General features: G+C 47.9%; 1 long non-coding RNA gene across 1 annotated transcript in view; it reads right to left on the bottom strand.

Moving 5' to 3' along the window:
- The window catches only part of LOC311606753, a 31713-nt gene extending 14457 nt beyond the window's left edge, over nt 1-17256 (bottom strand). Inside the window, exon 1 of the long non-coding RNA XR_014782425.1 lies at nt 17142-17256. This is a non-coding gene — a long non-coding RNA (uncharacterized lncRNA). The remainder of the gene's footprint in view (nt 1-17141) is intronic.
- Between the last annotated feature and the right edge of the window lie 5752 nt (nt 17257-23008).

Here is a 23008-nt window from a genome sequence, read left to right as displayed (position 1 = left end):
TGTAATCTGTACTGAAATCCATATTGTAGAAAAGGCAGTAAACTTATGCCTTTGGGGCCTGGGGAAAGCTTGGGAAATCAAAAATGATTCTGGGTTAAAAGCCTCTGTGAGTCTTTCCAGAGTCTGGTAGCAAGGTAAACTGTTAGCTTTCTCAGCTGGAGACGGCTAGGAAAGTGTGGTGGCCTGAGGCTTGATTTTATGTCTGAAGAGAAGGCAGCTGCAACCTTGGGGGAGGAGCTGGATGTTCCCTGCTAGGATACATTCTAGCAGGAGGTATAACCCAAACACCACCCAGATGTCTGCCTCAGGCTCCCACAGTCTTGATGGCTTCGTTGGTCTTTGGCTGTCATACAAGGACTGCACTAAATTTTCAGCTGCCCCGCAGAGCGCATCTACTTTTGGCTGCCAGTCCCAGGTCGGAGAATTTTGCTGTGGAAGAGGGGCTAAGGAAAACTGACCTTACTTTGATCGTGTAAGGCAGTCAACCCAAAAGTATCCAAGGCTTGTGTATGGCTCCGGCAGCAGGTGAGGCTTGGGGCAGTTTTCCCCAGTGGTTAGTGTTACCACCATTCAGGTGGAGTTGCTGAGCCCCATCCGTCTTCTTTGGGGACCCTAGGGTTACCTATCCTTTGGATAGGAGCCTGCATGTGTATTACAGGAAACTTTTTTAAACGTCATGCTTAGCCGATCCCTAAAGAGTTAAAGGACTGTCTGTGAGCACCGATCTCAGTGAGATATTGATAGTTAGTTAAAACGCCAAAACCCCAAGACTGACCATGGCCAGGGACGCAGTGGACTCAGGAACCAAACTGTAACATCAGCCTGCTTCTAAGGCAGGTTTTTTTTTTTTTATGAGAAAAACTGGAACCAAGTAACAACCAGGTAACAAAACTATAACCGGGAACAAGCAGGCATCCAGGTGTAGGAAGCAACATTACATCATTTTGACCAACTAGACAAAGCATTTCTAACTGACCTTTAACTTGATCGGTTCTATAGTTGGGGAACTTTACAGAATATCCAGGTAACAAAACACACAAAGTTTGAGGAACGAAACCATAGAGACATAATCACTGGAAGGCGGAGCCTGAGAACGTAAACTTAACTTCACCTTATAATCTAGAAGACGGTTTCTAATGTGCTAAGAGCGATAGCTGGTGTGAGCGGAGGAGGCTGGGAACTGGAGTAGGTCTCCACGTCTCCACGGAGGGGCTAGACCGTTTAATCAGGTTACAACACTGTCTGTTAAACGTGCCTGACTTTAGGCTTGACCTTGAAAACACATTAACTTGTATGTCTTAAGTATCTTTAACAGTTTACGTTGGTAGCTCCTAAAAGATCAGAACTTTACAGTTTTATCCTTGTTGAGTTTGAGCTTTAAGATTTTGAGTTGAAAATTTAATTGAATTACCTTTAGCAGCAAAATGGAGGCAGAGGCAGGTGGATCACTGTGAGTTCGAGGCCAGCCTGGTCTACAAAGCGAATCTAGGGCAGCCAGGGCTGTTACATAGAGAAACTCTGTCTTGAAAAACCAACCAAACATAGAAAACAAAACAAAACTTTAACCATCAGTGCAGTACACTTCAAACCATAAGCACAGCCCTTGGGGAGGTTGGGAATTTTCTTTATCCTTTTATAGTGCACCATTACAGAATATCATTGGGCTGTTTTTGTTTTTGTTGTTGTTGTTGCTTTTTGTTTTACATGACTTAGTTTATCAACATAGCTAAAACTTAACAAAGTGAGCAAAGATAAAGAGGCTAGACATATATTACTATGAACCTCAGTAGACCTTAGGAATTTATAACTTTTACTTATCAAACATATGTTGTTACTTATCTAAAACTTTTTAAAGGCCTGGTGCTGAACAGTTGCCAAAAACATAAGTAGGTAGGTGTAAATCTCGAAGTCATCTTTTGTCAACCGAAGCAGACCTTTACAAACATAAAATTTTATCATCATCCAAAAATCCATACCAATCCAAACTATTTTGGAGACCTGTTGTTGTGTCTAAAAGGAGAAACAGAGAGCTGGAAAGTTATGTAGGTTTTGCCTTAATTAGTTTATTCTCTGTGGTCATCATAAGATGTTGGGTAAAGCACATGGAATATACCCTTTAACCTTAATAAAGATGGCTGCCAGCCATGTGGTTATTATTTAAAATACCTGTGTTTTGTAGATCTATTTTAAACAAGAGCTGGGTCTAAGCTACATGTACAGTATATTCTTAAAAAGAGTCAGATCACATATAAACAATGTTGTAACAAATTAAGATTACCCATGTATAGATTTTAAGTATAAGCCCTATTATAAGTCTAAAGCAAAATTCTTGTTTCAGAGTTTATAGAATTTTTAACTACACCCAGTGAATTCACAGATCCTGAGATAGAGTTTACAGCACAGTCTCTAGGGATTTTTGAGAGCAGAGCATGGAGAGCATGTAGAGATGAGATTTCTAAGAGTAGGAAGTAGAGAAAGTGTAGAGCAGAGCAAGTTTAGATATAAGAGATCTAGGGATCAATTGTTTGTGCGATGGCAGAAGCTTTTAACCATATGAGAGAATCTGGAAATTGGGTGTGTCAGTTTCTGACCATTGATTTGTACTGAGGCCAAGCTCTTTGTAATCTGAGGAGGAGGAGTGAGAGAGGGTTGAAAACTGAAACTCTGCTAAGAGGGAATTTCTATAAAGTCCAAGAGGGAGGAAAGGAGGGAGAGGGAGAGGGAGGGAGGGAGAAAGAGAGAGAGAGAGAGAGAGAGAGAGAGAGAGAGAGAGACAGACAGACAGACAGACAGACAGACAGACAGACAGACAGAGACAGAGAGAGTTGGGTATAATCTTTTCTGTCAAATCTCTGATTCATCTTTTTTTTTTTCTGCCACTCAATTAACTATCACTTTCAAACATGAGTGCTTCCTTCTGCAAACTATCTTTACCTTTATTGTTTGGGAGTAAAGGCCTGGACCTAAGTTTTTCTTTGCTCTATACCACGCTGGCCTTGAACTCAGATCTTCTTGCCTCTGTCTCCTGGATTAAAGGCATATCTGTATTCCAGCAGGGGCACACAGACCTAGCAGGTCTTCGGATGAGATGTCTTGCCAGAGCAGCTATGTCCCGAATTAAAATTCCTCTACACCACATGGAATGGGAAACTCGTCAAAAAAGAAAATGTTCCCAATCACAGAGAGAAAAGCATCCCTTCCCATGTGACCAGTGCCCAAATAGGGTGAGAGGAGCTTCCTGGCACAGAAGTGTGCCCTTTGTAGTAACAAAGCAGGCAGCTGGAGGTGACACTTATCCAGTAGAGAGAGCTGAGAGAGCAGGCAAAGGAGAGATGGTAAGCATCTTTAGTAGATCCCAGGGTGGGTGTGGCGGGCCAGAGCCCAGAGATGGGAGAAGAGCGCCCAGGCAGGTGTCTTGAGGGAGTGTAGAAGGCTCGAGGGGCTGGAGAGACACGTGGGGCACAGACAAGGAGCAGGAATGGTTAGCGCATGGAGGGAAGAAGTAGCCGAGAAGGCGGACTCTAGAATTTGGGTCAGATCTGATGGATGACAGAAGCCAGCAGACACAAATGATCAGTCGGATCAGCTTCATTCCGAGATGCTGAGGCCCTTGGAAGGGAACTCATATATGCCAAACCTGTGGTTTCAGCACCCAAGAAATGAAACCCAGAAAGAAAAAGGAAGGACATGACCACTCTCTGGTATAGATGGTAAAGAAGGTTTACTGTATAGCCAGGGGTGGGGACATCTGGGAGAATCCAGAGTGAACATGACCCTGAGCTATGTGAGGAGAGGGGAAAGGGGAGAACCAGACCAAAAGGCCAGGGCGGCAAAGGGTGGACCAAAGAAGGCAGGGTAACCAAACTGTCTGGAGTATACAGGGAAGGGCAGCTGGGGGATGGGCAACCCAGCTCCTGAGCTGGAGAATTTTTAGGGTAGGGGGCAGGGTAAGCCAGCCATTCCCTGTAGCAGGTAGGGACTGAGGGGTGCTGGGAGAGCCTGGTGTCCAGTGTGATATGTTAAACAGGCACCTTACTTATCTATTTGTCCTGAGTCTGAGACCTAACAGTGCCACCTAGGACCCTTTCTGGCCTTTATAGAGCAGAGCAAGAAAGCTAAGAGACAATTTACACTTGCTTTTTTTATGCTCTAGCTCAGAAATGATACGGGAGATGCCTATTACAGCTCATTGGTGAGACTAACCAATTAGTTTCCCACTATGGAGGACAAACTGGGAGATGGGGAAAGTACAAGGAAATATGACAAGCAGGACGTTTCTCTGTTCCCTGTGGCACTTAAGACATTAATCTAAGTAGTGCATGCCTTTAATCTCAGCCTTTGGAAGACAGGCAGGCAGATCTCAAGTTCGAGGCAAGCCTGGTCTACAGAGTGAGTTCCAGGACAGTCAGGACTACATAGGGAAACCCTGTCTCAAAAAAGTATATATATCAGACCTTTAAATCTGTTTTAGGAGCCTTCCAGTTGCATGTCCTGCCACTGTTGCCCCCCTGACACATAGTCTACAGTTGGACGCTGCTGTTGAGGTCAAAGTCTGTCATTACTGGAAAGCCCCTGAGCTCAGTGCTAAAATGACAGACTGTCTTCCTCAGCTGAGTTCCCTCCTCTCCTACTGATCTAGGGAAACCCCAGATCCTCCAAGGAGTGTCACCTAACCCTCAGGGAGATTACAGGCCAGACCCTTTCTCTGTAGGAAACCTGTCCAGTATGCATATGGAGAGTCCTGGATCTAATTGTACCTGGAGTTCTTCTCCTCCCCACCCCCGCCCCACGGCTGCCCATGGGATAATTAAGTACTGTGTCCCCCTTCTTATGATGGGGCTGTGTAAATGAAGTACCCCTGCCACTCCTAGCCTCAGCGAATCAAGCACATTCACCCCCCAAAACCCCCTATACTGCCCAAGGTGTATAATGGCCCTGATTGATGAAATAAATGTTTTCTCACTCCATTTCTCCACCGCTACCGTCAAAAGCTCATCATTTATTCTGGGGAAGGAAAGGCTCCCCTTCCTCCCTGAGGGATTCACCACTGGATCCCAAAGGTGTGCACCCCCACCTCTGCTGGCTCAGCAGCAGTGGGTCTCTTATCTCTGCGCACGTACCCTTAAGAGTCAATCTTCCATTCCTCAGCACCTGCTGGTTTCTGAATGTATAGTCTCTCTTTCTACCTTCTCTATCCACTGAGCTTAAGCTCGGATGCTGTCTTTTCCATCCCCAATCCCTCAGGGTGAAATTCATTAACTGGTACTAGTGAGGCCCCACCTCTCTCACTACACTCCCAGTCCCACCTCAGTTCCACCAGGCTGGCCTCCTGGTGCCTTTCACAGTGCCTGGCATAGAGTGGGCAGTAAAGAAACGTTTGTTGAAGAGAAATGCTTCTGCTTTAGGATTTTTCAAATGGTGATTAAATCGTTTGTGTGCCTCTCCCCCCGCCCCCTCACCCACATCCCCAGTAAGTTATACACTCCAGATGAGGGACAAAATCTTACTCATCTCCATTGGCCACGTACTGCCAACCAGCCCTGGCATTCACATCAGTAAATGTTCCATGGGACTCGATCCATTCCTGCTCTATTTAAGTGTGGATAATAATTTTAAAACAATCGCAGAGGGTCTTTAAAAAATGTACATTATCAAAAATAAAAAAATAAACGCACATGATCTTTATGTATGCTGTACCTCAATTTAAAAATCTCTTTTAAAGCACAAACACAACAGTAAACAAGGGAGCTATTTAGAGAGAAAATTTCATGAGTACTAAAGCACTTCTGGCAGGCACAGTCCCTGGTGTGGGGGTTTTGATATGTTATCTGTAGCTAAAGCTTTTAGTGTTCCCTTGGGTTGAGTGATGGCAGCCAATGCCAAAGCGGCGAGGGACCTGGAGGCAGCAGCATCCCAGTCTCAGGATGAGGCAGAGTCTGGACTTTGCCCTCTGTTTCTCTCTGGGATTCAACTTTATTATTAGTCTCACTCAAGGAGCCTAGGTTTCTCCCCCTCAGAAAACAAGCACTTGATCGGTGGCCAACAGCAGCCCAAGTTCCAGCTCCTTCCAAGGCCCTGGCAGCCATGTACTTTGTTCCAGTTCTGAGATTCCAGAGAAGGGCGACACTCAGCACCTGGGTGGAAGACCCCGGGTACTCCTAGGGCCACTACACACGGCTTTGAAACTAACTCCAGAGATCAGATGCAGGGACAGAAAAAATGTTTATGTAAGTCAGGACCCATTCTTGATAAGCTAGCTTCAGAAAGAGACATGTAACTATGAACATGGTCTTCCAACCTACGAATGCAAGGACATGGTGTTGTGGAGCAGAGAAGACTGCTCACACATGGGTTTAAGCCAATAGAAAGTCTTTATTAGCTGGCCAGTGATTACACTGGGTGTTCAGGATCCCAGGGCAGCCCTGAACCTTTCCCAGGATGAGACTTTATTTTATTTTATTTTATTTTTTGTTTTGTTTTTTCAAGACAGGGTCTCTTCATGTTAGCCTTTATTTTATTTTTTGTTGTTTTGTTTTGTTTTTTCAAGACAGGGTCTCTTCATGTTAGCCTTGGCTGTCCTGGACTCACTTTGTAGACCAGGCTGGCCTTGAACTCACAGCGATCCACCTGCCTCTGCCTCCGAGTGCAGGGATTAAAGGCGTGTGCCACCACACCCCGTACAGGGTGAGCTTTTAAACACAAAAGCCATGTTCTGGGTTGACACACTTCAGTCAACAAGAACAGTAAGCCAGAAGCAGAGCCACAGAAGCCAAAAAGCAAGGCTAATACATTAGAGACTTTCAGAGAACTGTGGACTTTGATAGCTCAGGCCTTTGTTTTAACGTTAGCAGGTGGTGCTGTCTACATGCTGAGCTTTGCAGCATGAATGGTACTTCCATCGCGGAGTCAGTCGTGCTAAGGTCTGGGAGCCTAATAAGGTCTGGAGCCCTGTTGCAACTGCATTTGAGAAATTCTTCCCGCTCCTTTATCAATCCCTTGCACATCTGCGTGGATTTCCACACAGTCCTATCAATTCTGCCTTATAGTCCTTTCAGTAAACCAAATCCCTCCTCACAATCTTCTTGCCTCAGACCACACTTTATTAACTTTGATCTAGACCGTTGCAACATCTTCCTAACTGTCTTGACATCCCAAGACTCACCTCGCCTGTACCATCTATCCCATAATAGCCTCCAAAAGAGCCTTCTTAACAACTATACAATCCTGTCACTTCCCTGGGTCAAGTTTCTTGGTGTCACCAAGGCTCTTAGCCCAGCTTCCGAGGCCCTCCCTGGTCTGGCCCCAGCCTCCTCTCTCTCACCAGGACTTGCCCCATCTGCTCGCCACCACCAGTTTTCTACAGTATTTCCCTCTCTGTTCCTTCCACCCAGGATGGCCTCCCACCTCGTCGCCTCTGCCTGCTGCTGCTGCTGCTGCTAACTCTTCAAGGTCCAGTTAAATATCTCTCTCCTCCGTGAGGTCTCCTCACAGAGTCCACTTAGCTCTACACACACTGCTTCCCCCGATGTGTTTTCTCACAGGAGTAGTTGTTGCAGGATATTCGATCCCATTGTGAGCCCCGAGATTGTGTGCTGGAAAAACCTGTTTCTAGTTGTGGTGTGGCTCAGCCCTAGCACACACACCTTTAATCTAAGAGCTTCCTCTATACAGGATTAAATAAAGTTAGCCCTAGGTCAAGAGGTGGAGCACAACCAGTTGACACAAAGTAAACATGGGGGAAAAAAACCTTAGAGAGTGAGAGAAAGTCTGGAGGATGGATAGAGAGATTCACAGGAAATAGAAAGGAGAGACATTGAGTTGAAGGGTATTTAAGACAGTACGGAGAAGGAGAAAGGGCTTTTTCCTTCTGGGACATGAGCTGAGTAAGAATGCCAGCTGGATCTTCTCTGCCTCTCTGAGCTAGTAGTCTTTCACCTCTGCATCTGGCTCCTGAGTCTTTATTGGTAAATTAAAAAAAAAAAAAAAGGTTGGGTTTTTGTTTCTTTGCTTTGTTTGTTTGTGTTTGAGTCAGGGTTTCTCTGTGTAGCCTTGGCTGTCCTGGACTCACTTTGTAGACCAGGCTGGCCTCGAACTCACAGAGATCCACCTGCCTCTGCCTCCCCGAGCGCTGGGATCACAGGCGTGCACCACCACTGCTCGGCTGGGGTTTTGTTTTTTAAATAACTAATTGTGTCTATTGTATCTTGACTCTCCAGTTCTGAGCCTGCAGCCTGCTCACATCAGGAATGGGGTAGGAGGGAAGAGAAGGAGAGAAAAAAGAAGGAACAGTAAAGGAGCAGAAAAGAAAGGTGAGGAGAGACAACAAGAAAAGGAAGAGGGAAGAGGAGAGGGGGAAGAAAGAGGGTAGGAGAGGGAGAGAGGGAAGGGAGGAAGCAGGCTGGGTTAAAGAAGAGTCAAAGACGTGCAGTGACAACGCTTCTCTCTTTTATCACGGGCGCACAGGGGCACACTATGGTTCCTCTCTGAGACCCAGCCCTTCCCTTCATAAGATGACAGCCGTTCTGTTGAACGCACAGGCCCATGGGGATGGGACGACTGTGGAATATTGGCTATTATGAATTGGCCACTGTTCAAAAACCATATTCTCCTAGCAACCCCAGTTCTCAGTGGAATGCTTTTATTGGTTGGAGTCCCTGCAGTGGGCGGGGCATGGGGGAAAGAGAAGAGCTTGATTGGCTGTGTTTATTCAGTGACTGTTTCCTAGAGTCTTGAGTTGGGTGGGGCTGGCGTTAGAATTGGTTCAGATTGCAGTGTAATAATTGAGCACATTGGATGACGTCGCCTTTTGTATTTATTTCAGACACTTGGTGCTGGTTTTCTCTTGACTCAAATGACTACTACACACTAACCACAACGACTTAAACCCAGACACACAATTTCAGGAGGCTTCTCTCTCAAACTTCTGGATGAGCTTACCTGAAAACGGCTAAGGGCTGGGGGTACATCTTAGTGTGGAGTACTTAGCTCGGGCCTGGGTTTAACCCTCTGCACCATCTTGTGCTGATCCACTCTCTTGAAGCTGGCTTTACAGAGACTGATGGGGGGCCAGGCGGTGGTGGCGCAAGCCTTTAATCCCAGCACTCGGGAGGCAGAGGCGGGAGGATCACTGTGAGTTCGAGGCCAGCCTGGTCTACAAAGTGAGTCCAGGACAGCCAAGGCTACACAGAGAAACCCTGTCTTGAAGAAAAAAAAAGTATGTAAATGCAGGTTTATTGGGAGCAGCTCCTGGCAGTTTCACTGGTCCCAAAGAACGGGGCCAGAGAAGCCCCCATGCAGGGACACACACACACACACACACACACACACACACACACACACACACACAGAGAGAGAGAGAGAGAGAGAGAGAGAGAGAGAGAGAGAGAGAAACAGACAGAGAAACAGAAAGACAGAGAGAGAGACAAGAAATAGAGAAAGAAGAGAGAGCGAAGGGGACCAAAATGTCTGGATTACATAGTGAAGGGTGAGGTATGCTGGCCACGCCCTGATTGAGGGATGCTGGGAGAACCTGGAGGTCAGGCCCACTTGACTACGCTGTGATGAAACTGTTCTGTTTTGACCATGGTGTAGTTTCACAATCACGTATTTGATAAACTCATATAATTGCACCTTTAAATTTTATTTATTATTTTTGTCTATATGTATGTGTGCACGTGTGTGTGTGTGTGTGTGTGTGTGTGTGTGTGTGTGTGTGTACAATGGACGTTCAAGTGCCTGAAATGGCCAGAAGAATGTGTCACATCCCTTGGAACTGGAGTTGCAGGTGAGTGTGATCTGCTTGGTGTAGGTGCTGGGAACCAAACCTGAGTCCTCTGCAAGGACAGAAGCCCTCTTTACCACCGAGCTGCCCCTGCTGAGTACACTGTATATTTAAAAGAGCACATTTTACTGTACGTAAGTCACACCTCAGTAAGCCTACCAGTAAGAGGAAATAAAGAGCCAGATGCGGTGAGGACAGGCCCAGAATCCCAGCTAAGCAGAAGGCTGACAAATCTGGGGGATTACAAGTTTGAGGCCAGCCTGGGGACTTAGAGAGGCTTGGTTTCAAAATTAAGGAAAAGGGGGTGGGGTGGGGTGGGGTGGGGTGTGGGAGGGGAAGGTAGGGATGTCAGCACAGTGGTAGAGTACTCGCTTAATGTGTCCCCCCCCCCCCCCGGCCGCTCGGGTCTCTAGTGCCAAAGAAAGATAAGGAGAAGAGAAGGGAGGAGAGAGGAGGGGAGGGGAGGAGAGGGGAGGGGAGGGGAGGAGAGGGGAGGGGGGAAGAAGAAAGAGGAGGGGAAGGGAAAGGAAGGGAGGGGAGAGACAGGGAGGGGAGGGGAGGGGGGAGAAGAAAGGGGAGAGTAGGAGAAGAAAAGAGAGGAGAAGGGAGGGGAGAAAAAAGGGGGAGGAGGAGGAGAAGGGAAGGGAGGGAAGGAGAGAAGAGGAAACAGGTAATTTGCTGATTAGTGTCCAAATCTGTTCTTATTATCTTGATTAGCAGTCACCATGGATTCCTAAATCCTGGTTCTTAGAATCTATGTTCCCTTATGCAGCCAAAGGGAATGTTGCGGGTAGGAGTTCAGCATGCATGTCAGCATAGACGGCCCCTGTGGTACACTTTACCCCGCCCCGGTGGATTACACATGTCCTCTGAAACAGGCCAGAAGGAGCTTTTATGGAGGAGAGAGAGCATTGCGAGGTCAGAGCAGAGACCCTCAAGATTCAGGATTGGCAGGCCTTGAAGACACACTGAGGGGGGCGCCACGTGCCGAGAAATGTTAGGGACAAAACTCTACAAGCTACAAGACTTGAGGAAAACATTCTCCTCCAGACCCATCAGGGGAACACAGACCAGCGAGAGTCCGGTCCTCCCGAACTTCGGTTCATCTGTGCTGTTTTAAGTCAAATTTGTGGAAAGTTGTTCTGTAGCAACAAGTGAACATACCCGCCCTCTGTAGGGACCGTACCGTTTAAGGTTGGGTGTGCCTGGTCCACGCCTGTAACCCCAACATTAAGGAGGACCCTCAGGTCAAGGCTAATGTGGGCCTTGTGGCGAGTTCAAAATCGGAGAGCCTATCTTTAAAAAGGAAGGCAGCAGTCATGAACAAATACATGGCTTGACTTTGTTTGTCTGTTTATTTAGATAGAATCTCACCACGTAGCCCAGGTTGACAGGAATTCTGCTCTGTGGACACGAGGCTGACCTGGACTTCACAGAGATGAGCTGGCCTCTGCCTCTGAGTGCTGGGAGTGAAGGTAGTCGCAGCGACGCCTGCTACACTTTTAAGAACAAGAACAGCACTGGGTAGGCAGAGGCAGAGGCAGAGGCAGGTGGATCGCTGTGGGTTTGAGGCCAGCCTGATCTACAAAGCGAGTCCAGGACAACCAAGGCTACACAGAGAAACCCTGTCTTGGTGGGGGTGGGGGGAGAACAAGAAACATGGGGCTGGAGAGACGGCTCAGTGGTTAAGAGCACTGTCCGCTCTTCCAAAGGACCCCAGCTCAATTCCCAGCTCTACGTGGCAGCTCACAACTGTCTGTCTAGTTCTAAGGGATCTGACACCCCCACATCAATGCACATAAAATACAAATAAAAAATAAAAAAGAACAAGAAACTTTTCCCCAGAGGCCTTGAAGCACAATCTCCTCATGGCTCACATGCCTGTTCTGAAACCAACCACTTCTGAGAGTAATCAGGCTTCCTCGTCCTTGGAGAAAACTGGACCCTTCTGTCTGGAGCCTCCCAGCCCAGACCGTGAGCTGTATCGGGATGTAAGAAGGAGGAAGAAAGGCCCCACTCTGGGACTGGCAACCAACGCCACCTACCTCAAAAGTTATTTGCAGGGAGAGAGAGTTTCTCAGTTTAACAGATATTTTATACGAGTGGAAAAGCATTTGAGAGGAGCCTTCAGTTCTCAGGTGTGACCCCTACTCTCCCTCTCTTTCAGGAGAGATAGCCCAGAGGGATGCTTATGAGTCACCGCCATTAAGTGGGGCCTGAGACACAAAGCCACCTTCCAGATAGCCATCCCACTTGCAAGAACTGGCTCAAGCCCAAAGAAGTTAAGGTCTTGTCTTTCCTGTCTTAGCCGGTCTCTCTGACACATTATCCTACAGAACTGCAAAAGCCCTGAGAGTAATACTGATGCTAATTGGGTAGGTAATGACCTAGATGTCTGTTTACTACGATCTAGACACCGTGCACTACCACACTCAGTCATGAGCCTTCTCAGTGAGGCGCACACCATTACCGTGCCTGCCTGACGGGCTCTGAAAACGAGGGAAAGAAAGGGTGAGTTGTCCAAGGTAAACGCTCAATTAAGAGCTTATTTATGCTTATGTGGGAAGGATTTTCTCCCTCTGAACTGTCGGGGCTGGGGAGATGGCTCAGCAGTTAAGAGCACTGTCTGCTCTTCCAGAGGACCCAGGTTCAATTCCTAGCTCTCACATGGCAGCTCACAACTGTAAGTCCTGTTCCAGGGGGATCTAACACACTCACACAGACATACATGCAGGCAAAACGCTGATGTATATAAGATAAAAATAAATTTTTAAAAAAAGAAAGAAATATCACCTTTGTTATCTCAAGGTCTTCCATTCCTCATCTTTAATGCCTCTGACCAAATACTTTGTTTTGTTTTGTTTTTTATCTTTTAAAAGGCTCTTTTCTATTTCTTTGTCTGGAGATGGAGCCCAGGACCTTGCATGTGTTGCTAAACACACGCTCTTGCAATGAGCCCCACCCGAGCCCTTGACAGGGACTGGGATCTGTGTCTCCTGAAAGAGAGGGAGAGCAGGGTGCAGGCCTGAGAACTGAAGCTGAGGGCTCCCCTCATATAAAACAATTGTTAAACCAAGAAACTCTCTTTTCCTGCAAATAACTTTTGAGGTAGGTGCTGCTGACTGCCAGCCCCAGAGTGGGCCTTTCTTCTTCTTTCTTATATCCCGATACTGCTCACCGTCTCGGGTGGGAGGCACTGGACAGCCCGGTCCAGTTTTCTCCAAGGACGAGGAAGCTGTGATTACTCTTAGTAGTGGCTGGTTTAGTAGCTGAGTTGGATAATATTTGTGGTTCTATTTGCTTTTTATCTAATTGTTGTTGTTTGTTGTTATTATTATTTATTTTATTTTATTTTTTTATTATTCCCAGCCAGTGATCTGATAAGTAGTAGAACTTTCTTGCTTCTGCAAGCCAGACAGTGAGGAGAAGCCTGCTTTCCCGCCTCAACCTGCTGCTGTGTGGCCCCTCGGCTCTGCATTTTCCAGATGGCCAAATGATTCCTTTGTGAGAACCACGTTTAGAGACATAACTGCCTGGCTTGGAAGTCTTTGGCAAGTGAATTTCTATATGCAGCCAACGCTGGCGCCTCATTCAATCTCTCCCGCCTCGACGCCACTGTTTGGTGGCATGGCTCCCAACCTCTCCTCCTTGGAAGGAACTGACCCTCCCCGACCCCATCAAGCCCTAGGAAGATTGTCCCTGATTCCACTTCCCATGCCCCCAACGAGGCCCTGGTTTCACCACAGGCCAAGCAAACGAACTCTTACAAGGATGTGTGTCTTGAGGGTGAACTGTGCCTAGAAAGTGAAGGTGTTTGCCACCAAAGGTGGAAGGAAAGAACTGGGTCCTGGAAGTTCTTCCTCGACACCGTGGCACAAAAACAAAAACAAAAAACAAAACACACACACACACACAGAGTGCACATACGCACAGTAAATAAACAGAAAGAATGCTACAGCTAGCCAGAGGACACTATAGCAGAACCTTCTTGGAGATGCTTGGGAATTTTTGCCTGGAGCAGCCCTATTTCCTTTGATCCCAGTGTTACAGGTCCAGATGTGGGTTCTGAGGGCACCCGCTGGAGTTTCCAGGGCCATATGTTCCAGGACAAAGGACTGCTCCAAGGACATGTGGTAAGTTTGTGCAATCAGAGACAGTTGGTCAGGGTGTAACGGCACTTGGCTTTAATCCCCTTGTTCAGGAGGCAGAGGCAGGTGGATCTCTGTGAGTTCAAAGGTCAGCCTGCACATATGGAGTTGCAGGCAGCCACAGCATCATAGTAAGACCCTGTCTCAATCAACAATAACAAAAATAGACAGTTGAGTAAGAAAGACAAAGCACATTCAAGAATGGGAAGATGCATTAGGTCTCAAAACGCATGACCCTTGCACAGATTATTCACTCTTCGCCTGTCTCTCAAGTTGGTGAGCCACAGGCTCTTCTCGCGCATGCTCTGTTGCGTGTAGCCCAAGTAGCGAAGCGTTTCCAGTCCCAGGTCAAATGGCTGTTTTTCCTTCCTATTCTCATTCTCTCTCTCTCTGTCTCTCTCTGTCTGTCTGTCTGTCTGTCTGTCTGTCTGTCTCTCTCTCTCTCTCTCTCTCTCTCTCTCTCTCTCTCTTATATGTGGGTGAGTGTGAGCATGCAGGTGCCTTTGCACACATATGGAGGTCAGAGGTTTTTCATCTGCTTTTTTTCTCTTTTGTTCTGTTTTCATGTTTAAGCAAGTCATCCCTCCTCCCCCCCACCCCCACCATCCTCCCGCACACCCCCTCCCACCCTGTCTCCCATCTAGAGTGCTGACCACATCTGGAGGCTTTTTATGTGATCCTCATGGTTCGCGCCTGGCTTCTTTCATGCCGTGGCTTCCTCTAGTCTCTACCCTTTTGACACTGGGGCACAACTGCTTGATCCCTTCCCTGGGTCAACACGCCATATGCAAAACTCTCTGATTTCCCCCCACCCCCAAGACACAGCAGTGAGGCTGATGTCGCCAAGAATTGCCCTGCAGCCTTGCAACCCCAAGTGGCAGGACTTAGGGCTGTGTGCCTGGCATGCACTTTTGCAGCCTTTTTTCAAGTAGGCAAGGTGAGGAGGGACCAACGAGCCAACCAAATGCAGCAAAGTGACTAGGGTGGCTTTAAACAACGTCCCTCAGGAGGTCTTTTGGTTTCTTCCTCTACCCTGAGGACTGAAGTGTCATTTTGATCCACAAGACTGATGTCACAGAGAGCAGAGTGAAAAGAAAACCAGTGTGCTCGGCATGCTGCGCCAGTGTTCCAGCCTGGAGTGGTCACCCAGACTCTTTTGAGACAAAGAAACCTCTGACTTGCTTAAAGCTCTATGGTCTGGGGTTTTCTGTTGTTCCGATGTAACCAAACTGAATCTTTGGCAATGCAATTGGTTCTGGAACCAAGGAGTAGAACACCCCCCCCCCCCAGTAACCCATAATAACCCACCTGGAAAGGGAGTCTGCTACCCTAAGACGCTGGCTTCTGCCAGTCTCCAGGGTCGGGAGCTGCTTTTGTTAAACCTGTTATTGTGTAACAAGCATCCCCAAAGTTTCCGGCTTAACCTGTCACTTCTCCTTGTCTCCGGGCTGGTGGGTTGGCTAGGGTCACTGGGCTGGGTTCAACTGACCTGGACATTCAAGATGACTTCTGCATTTGTGCCTCTGGCTCCTTGGTGCTCTTTTTGTGGCCTGTGGCCTCAGCAGGACCTTAGAGTTCTTTTGTGTGGAGGGTGTGGGGTATGGGGGTCTTCAGGGCTCTGAGAGGAAGAGGAAGTTGCGTGCTTTGTCACCTCAGAACCAACCACACGTCTTCTCTACCACAGAGCGTTGGTTACAAGTCTCAGGTCAACTTGCAGTCAAGGCAAGAGGAAACAAAGCTAATCTCTCAACAAGAAGAGCTAAGAGATTTACAGCCTTCTTAAGTCCACCACAAAGGAGAGCAACGCTGCTGCGACCTAAGGATGCAACCATGTTTGAGATGTCATCTGGCTTCTTAGTGTCCTGGGATCACAAAGCATGCGCGTGACACAGGAGACTCTGTCAGTCACTTTTCTATTACTGTGGCCAAAACACCATAATGGAAGCAATTTATAATGGGTTCGTTTTTAAGCTTGCAGTCCCAGGGGGATGAGAGGCATGGCAGCAAGTGGCATAGCTTCTGAAGCAGGAAGCCAAGAGCCCACTCTGAAACAGCAAGCACAGAGCAGAGAGAACAAATGGGACGTGGTAGAGGCTTTTAAAACTTAAAAGACCATCCCTAGTGACTTACCCCTTCCAGCAAGCCTGCACCCCTAAACCTCCCCAAACATTCACCAACTAGGGAACAAGTGCTCAAATGCATGAGATTGTGGGGCTTTTTTTTTTTTTTGAGATAGGGTTTCTCTGTCCATCTTTGACTGTCCTGGAACTCACTCTGTAGACCAGGCTGACCTTGAACTCACAAGATATCCATCTCCCTCTGCCTCCCAAGTGCTGGGATTAAAGACATGCTCCACCGCTGCCCGGCTTGTGGGGCATTTCTTATTGAAGCCACCACAGAGGTCAAGGTGGTTGTGCACAATTATAATCCCAGCACTTGAAAGACTGAGGATCGTAAGTTCAAGGCCAGTCTGGACTACGTGATGAGTCTGTCTCAAAAACAGAAACAGAAAAAAAAAATGGGGTTAGTGAGATGGCTCAGCCAGTAAAGCATTTGCCTCTTAAACCTCATGACCAAAGTTCATTCCCAGGAACTCACACAAAGAGGGAAGGAGAAAACTGACCCCTAAACATTGTCTTCTGACTGCTCTACCTGTGCTCTGTAGTACATGCCTTCCTCTCACCCCCAGTTACATACACAAAATAAGAGTAAATACAAAGCCAGGCGTGGTGGTGCACACCTTTAATCCCAGCACTCGGGAGACAGAGGCAGGCAGATCATTGTGAGTTCGAGGCCAGCCTGGTCTACAAAGCAAGTCCAGCGCAGCCAAGGCTACACAGAGAAACCCTGTCTCGAAAAACAACAAAACAAAACAAAACAAAACAAAACAAAAAAGAAACCCTGCCTTGCGTGGGGGGTGGGGGGGGGGGAGAGTAAATACAAAGATTTAAAGGAGGTGGAAAAAAGCAAACGAATAGCTCTTGGGCTTGAGTGTTTAGTCCTTCCAAGACTAAGCTTGTCACTGCTTTCTGAAATCTAGGCCTGTGCAAGTTCTCCCAGTGAGGACACAGCTGGCCACCTCCCCTTCCCTTAAGATGACAATATTGGTTAAGACTTAGAGAGCTGCGGTGACGAATTGTATCGAATGTACTGCACACTCACGTCCTGTCCTGTAATAAGCTGAAAGATTAGATCTTGCGTTGTGTTCTTACCACAACAAATGAAGTAGACAGCCATGCTAGAGTCCGCTCCTGAAGGAATGTGTTCATCTCCTCGGAGAACGGGCATGGAGGTCAGGGGAGCTGGACTAGCAGACTCCTGATTCGGCTTCTGGGGACCGCTGTGTTGAGGAGGAGTGTAGTCATGGGAACGGGAGTCCCCAGCATACAGCAGGGATGCAGAGGAGGGATCTGAAGGGGACCCTGCAGGTGCTCACTGCAGGCAGGAAAGCAAACTGTAAAGAGATGTGAGTGAAAACTGCTCAGACTGACTTGTCAACTGGGGCTTCGGGGAGTCTGATGCCAGGCAGTTCGTTGTCAGCATCTTTTTTTTTTTTAAAGATTTATTTATTTATTTATTTTATGTATCTGAGTGTTCTATCTGCACATACACCTGCAGGCCAGAAGAAGGCATCAGATCCCAGTATAGATGGTTGTGACCCACCATGTGGTTGCTGGGAATTGAACTCAGGACCTGTTGAGGAGCAATCTTAACTCTTAACTGCTCAAGTCCCGTTGTCACCATATTTAAAACACAGTACACTTTGGAGGGGGAAAGCTTCCCAGTGCACAAGGAAGTGTGACTACATTAAAGTTCAACTCAGGATATGTGTCATTTCTTCCAAGAGATGAGTTCCAAAGATAGGCTTCCTGTACTACCTTAAGGGCCTAGGGCAGGCTCTGGCCTGGTCTTGCTCATACAGATAGCTAGAGGTCATTTAGGCTATAAGCCATCTCTAGTCATGGTTGTCGGAACTTGGGGAAACTTCTAGCTATACAGATAGTGTAAGGGTCATTTAGACTATTACGTATTTCTGGTCCTGTTTGGGGGCACCTGGCTGTAAGGGTCATTTAGATTACTAGCCACCTCTATACCTGGTTGTAGGAACTTGGTATAGCCTGGCCCCACAGATGAGGCAGGTCGCTAGGCTGTTAGTCAGTTCCAAATCCCGGGTTTCTGGGTGGAAGAACAGAATTTTTACACCTTTCCCATGGGAAAGACAATCCTACATGCCTTAACCTTCCTGGTTTCTCTAGTGATCTGTGGGCGCAAGGACCTTGTGCTCCCAAAAGGGATATGAAGCCATGCTGCACGTGAGGAGAAGAAGAAGGAGAAGGAGAAGAAGGAAGAAGAAGAAGAAGAAGAAGAAGAAGAAGAAGAAGAAGAAGAAGAAGAAGAAGAAGAAGAAGAAGAAGAAGAAGAAAAGGTGATGGCTTTCGGAAAGGATTTGCTCAAGTCCCCGAAATTGGGCAACACCTTCCAAATCTAAATCTTCTGCCTTTTCCACCGCCCAAGTCTCTGAGTCCCAGAATTTTCTCAAGCTTTATTTTATTTGGCGGTTCTAGGACTTGAGGCCAGGGTTTCGCGCATGCTAATCATGTAACAAAAGCCCTGAAGTGTCAAGGCTTTGGCACCCGCCCCCGACACACACACTCAAATGCAAATATCTTTAAAGTTCCCACTGGGTGGATGCGGACCCCGTGTGCAGCGCCGGAGAGACCACCTGAAGTCCAGGCCCGGGCCTCCAAGCACACCAGCACACACATACCCTTGTGATAATTAGACCGGAGACCGTCAGCCCCGCCCCTCAAACTTGGCAAGTCTTCCATGACGGAGCTGCACGCACTTTGGCCCTCTAGGCCCTCGCCAGGCCTGCGACAAGCGGGGGTCTCCGCTCTTCCGAGCTCTAGGGAAGCTTGCCTCGGGATCCAAGATGTTGCACGGATAGCTGAGAAGACCGGAGACTAACAGGGATGTGGGTCAGCGTGTCAAAGCAAGCCAGCTGCTCTCCTGGTGATGGAGCTGACTTATCCCTGCGGTCCCCGACAGAAAGAAGCCAGGTTCTCACGCTCCTCTGCAGGAAGGAGTCTCCGCTGCGCCTCTCCAGGCGGGGTGGGGGTCGGGTGGGGGAAGCCACAGCTTTGAGGAAGTGCAAAGGTAGCAGAACACACGAGGCAGAATGAGACAGCCGAGAAACAAAGAGCTGAGCTTTACTGTATCCTAAGTTTCATACATTCCGTGTAAAAGAAAGCCAGAACTAAGTCAAAAGATTAAAGAGAAGGGAGGAGACAAGGGGAAAGGGCCGAGAGGACGAAAGAAAAGGACAAAAGACTTACCCAGCCTGGGGACCCCGGGTTTGTAAAATGGAAGGGGCGGGGCGGGGCGGGGGGGGGGGGGCGTCCCAGGGTATCGCTTTTGTTTACAGTACATTTCCTGGGAACCTGTCTCAAGAACGGGGCCTCTTGTTAATTCAGAGGCTGTTTTGAAGTGTCCTATTGGAACAGAACCAGATTGGTGGCACCTTTTCACCAAATGATCTTTTGTGGCCCCGCTGGGAGGGACCCTTTTCCAAGCGCAGATCGCAGCTCGCAGCTCGAAGGGAGTGTACTCGACCTCTGTCCAGCCAAGTTCCACAGCTATGGGTAGCTGTGTTGTTGGGCCATGGTGGAGCACGCCTTTAATCCCAGCACTCGGGAGGCTGAGGCAGGCGGATCGCTGTGAGTTCGAGGCCAGCCTGGTCTACAGAGAGAGTACCAGGACAGTCAAGGCTAACACAAACCAAACCAAAACAAAATAAAACAAAAAAAGTAGCCGTTGTTTATCAGGTGTCTAATAAGTGACAATCACTACCCTAAGCACTTCCTTCCATCTGAATTTATGAGGTGGGTATGATTTCCCCATTTCACAGATGTAGGGCTCATCAAGGAAACGTAACTTGCCCAGAGCCACAAGGGAAGAATCTGTCCCAGTGTGTGAGGAAAGCAGAGCACTTCCTGCTTCCAAAAGCCATTACAATCTTCCCCCCACATTACAACTTCCTCAATGAACACAGCATCCTGAGACATGCTGCTAATCAACTCAGTCCAGAGTTATTATCCAGATGCCCTGGTTAACAGGCAAGCCTCGTGTGCAGTCAGCTAAAGCTCGTCTGGCTTTGGGATCAGTCCCACGTGCCTCAATAACATCCCCTTTCCCGCCCCCCAATATTGTGAAGAGGCACAGTGTCTTCTCTCTGAGCCCCCTCCGCCCATTCCTCCTTTAAAAGAGTAAAGAACAGTCTGGAATAGCTTGCGGAAGGAAGGAAGCCAGGAAGTGGTCAGGGCTGTTGGAGATGAGTGAAAGCACACAGGCACAAGCTCAACACAGATCCCACAAGTAAAACTTGAGATGATTTAGACATAAAAAGTGTGGTGGTGGTTTGAATAGGAATGCACCCCCCCAACACACACACACACACATACTCCCTACCCCCTCTCCCCCGTGGGCTCATATCACCAGGGCGTGGCACTATTTGAAAGGATTGCAAGGATTAGGAGGTGTGGCCTTGTTGGAGGAAGAGTGTCACTGGAGAAAGTTTCAAAAGTCCATGCCAGGGGTGGGGGAGGGGCAAGGGTGGGGGAGGGATGGGGGAGGGGCAGGGGTAGGGTGGGGCATGTCATCTCCTCTCTCTCTCTCTCTCTCTCTCTCTCTCTGTCTCTCTCTCTCTCTCTCTCTCTCTCTGTCTCTCTCTCTCTGTCTCTCTCTCTGTCTCTCTCTCTCTCTCTCTCCCCCTCAGCTACTTCTCCACACCATCCTTTCCCACCGTGATGATAATGGCCTAAGTGTCTGACACTGTAAGCAACTCCCCAATTAAATGCTTTTTTAAAATAAGTTGCTTTGATCGTGGTGTCTCTTCACAGCAAAAGAACAACAACTAAGACAACAATGAATAATGGACTTTGTGGGGGTTTGAACGGGAATGGCCCCCATAGGCTCATATATTTGAATGCTTGTCATTAGAGAGTGTCAATACTTACAGGGATTAGGAGGTGTGGCCATGTTGGAGGAAGCGTGTCACTAGGCGTGTGCTTTGGGGTTTCAAATGCTCAAGCCACACCCAGTGCCCCCCTTTTTTTCTGCCTGTGGATCCATATGTAGAACCCTCAGCTACCTCTCCAGCACCAGGTCTGCCTGCATACCAACCTGTGTCCTGCCATGCTGACAACGGACCAAACCTCTGAAACTGTAGGCCAGCCTCAATGAAGTCCTTTCTTTTATAAGAGTTGCCATGGTCACGGTGTCTCTCCACAGCAATAGAACACTGACTAAGACAGACCACAAAAGATTACTATACACTGAATAAGAAAGGAATTCACAAGTTGATGGTGTTATTATTCTAATGAGAGAGTTGGGGGAGAGGAAATTAAAAACAACACTGTCTTACAGCCACCATAGTGACGGTTGGTTCAGGTAAGATCGTGTGTGGATTTGAAGATCATTACATGAGAAGCTGACACCGTGTGCTTTCTGATGTGACACTTTAGAGAGACACAGCCTGCCTGAATTCACTTTTGTCCTGCCTGACGGTGACTTGATGGATTTGGAGTCACCTAGAAAACATGCATCTAACCTAGGAGGAAAGGACTCGCCCGCATGTGGGAAGCTGGGGGGTCCTAGGCCAAAGAGAAGAAAAAGGAAAGCAAGTTGAACGACAAGGTTCACCTGTTTCCTCACTGTGGCTGCAACACAGCCAGCTACCCGACACTCCTGCCACCAGGACTCTCAAGCTGTGATAGACTGTGTTGCGGAGTGATGCGTTCCAGGGCCTTGGACATTCATATTTGGCTTAGAGTAAACTTTTTTTAAAATGTACTTTACAGCAGAATTATAATTTTACATTGACTCTATTGAGGGGAGATTTTAGACCAGAAGGGGTCCGACCCCTCACCGAGGTAACACAGGAACCTGAAAAGTTACTATAAGAGAACAACTTCCTGGGGCTGGAGAGATGGCTCAGAGGGTAAGAGCACTGGCTGCTCTTCCAGAGGTCCTGAGTTCAATTCCCAGCAACCACATGGAGGCTCACAACCATCTATGATGAGATCTGGTGCCCTCTTCTGACCTACAGGTGAACATGGAGGCAGAGTACTGTATACATAATAATAAATAAATAAATATCTCCTGTGGATTTATTTTTTAAAAAAAAGAGCACAGCTCCCCCCCCCACTCCACCCACCCCAGCCCCCACCCCCCACCCCTCCAGCCCCCCCCCACTCCCACTCTTCCACCCCCCAGCCTCCACCTCCCACCCCCACCCCCACCCCCACCACACTCCCCCACCCCCACCCCCTACCCCTCCGAACCCCCCAAACCCTCTCCTCCTCTCGCATCCAGGGTCCTGGCCAATGCTTTCCTACTTCACCATATTACTCAGACCGTGAAGGTGGTGGAAGGCCAAGCCAAGGAAACTGGCCTCAGGAATATGGCACAATTGAATAAGAGAAGGTCAAGGCTGAGCTTTTGGAAGAATTTTCTGTAGAGAGGGGGAGAGGAGGAGTTCCGCCCTGAACAACTGGGATTGGGTCTAGAAAAGGGAACTGCCCTCATGACCTCCCTTTGCACCAGGCTCTTGCAAAGTGGCCTGTCATTTAATGCCTTGTGGGGGAACTGGCTGCTTTTTTTGTGGTTTGTTTTAGGGGAAAACTTGATCAGAGGGTCATTGTTATGAGGAGGGACATGGAAACTCCACGTGAAAGGGGCAGCTGAAAGGAAGGGCTGGACTTTTTAATCTGGCTTCATTTGGTCCAGCTGGAGTCAGGCTAGGCCAAGGCGTCTTCTCAGGATCACTGAAGGGGTGCGCCGCCGAGCCTTTATTAGATACAGGTGTACCTTGGCTTTAAGGAACCTGAGCTCATTTTTTACCATTTCAGTGAGCTATTCACATTACCGTCTGCTCAATATTTTTCTGTAGAAATTTGTTCACTTAACATCATAGCTGTTTTTATTAACTTTTATATAACCATGCCAACTTTTCCAACTGAAAAAAAAAACACCTCAATTTTTATGGTAATCAACATCATTTCCATGAAAATAAGTCCAA

This window comes from Acomys minous (genome assembly GCF_964271855.1).
Source record: "Acomys minous genome assembly, chromosome: 10".
Taxonomy (NCBI): domain Eukaryota; kingdom Metazoa; phylum Chordata; class Mammalia; order Rodentia; family Muridae; genus Acomys; species Acomys minous.
Note: the sequence above shows the minus strand (reverse complement) of the source record. Positions and strands in the feature narration are given on the sequence as shown.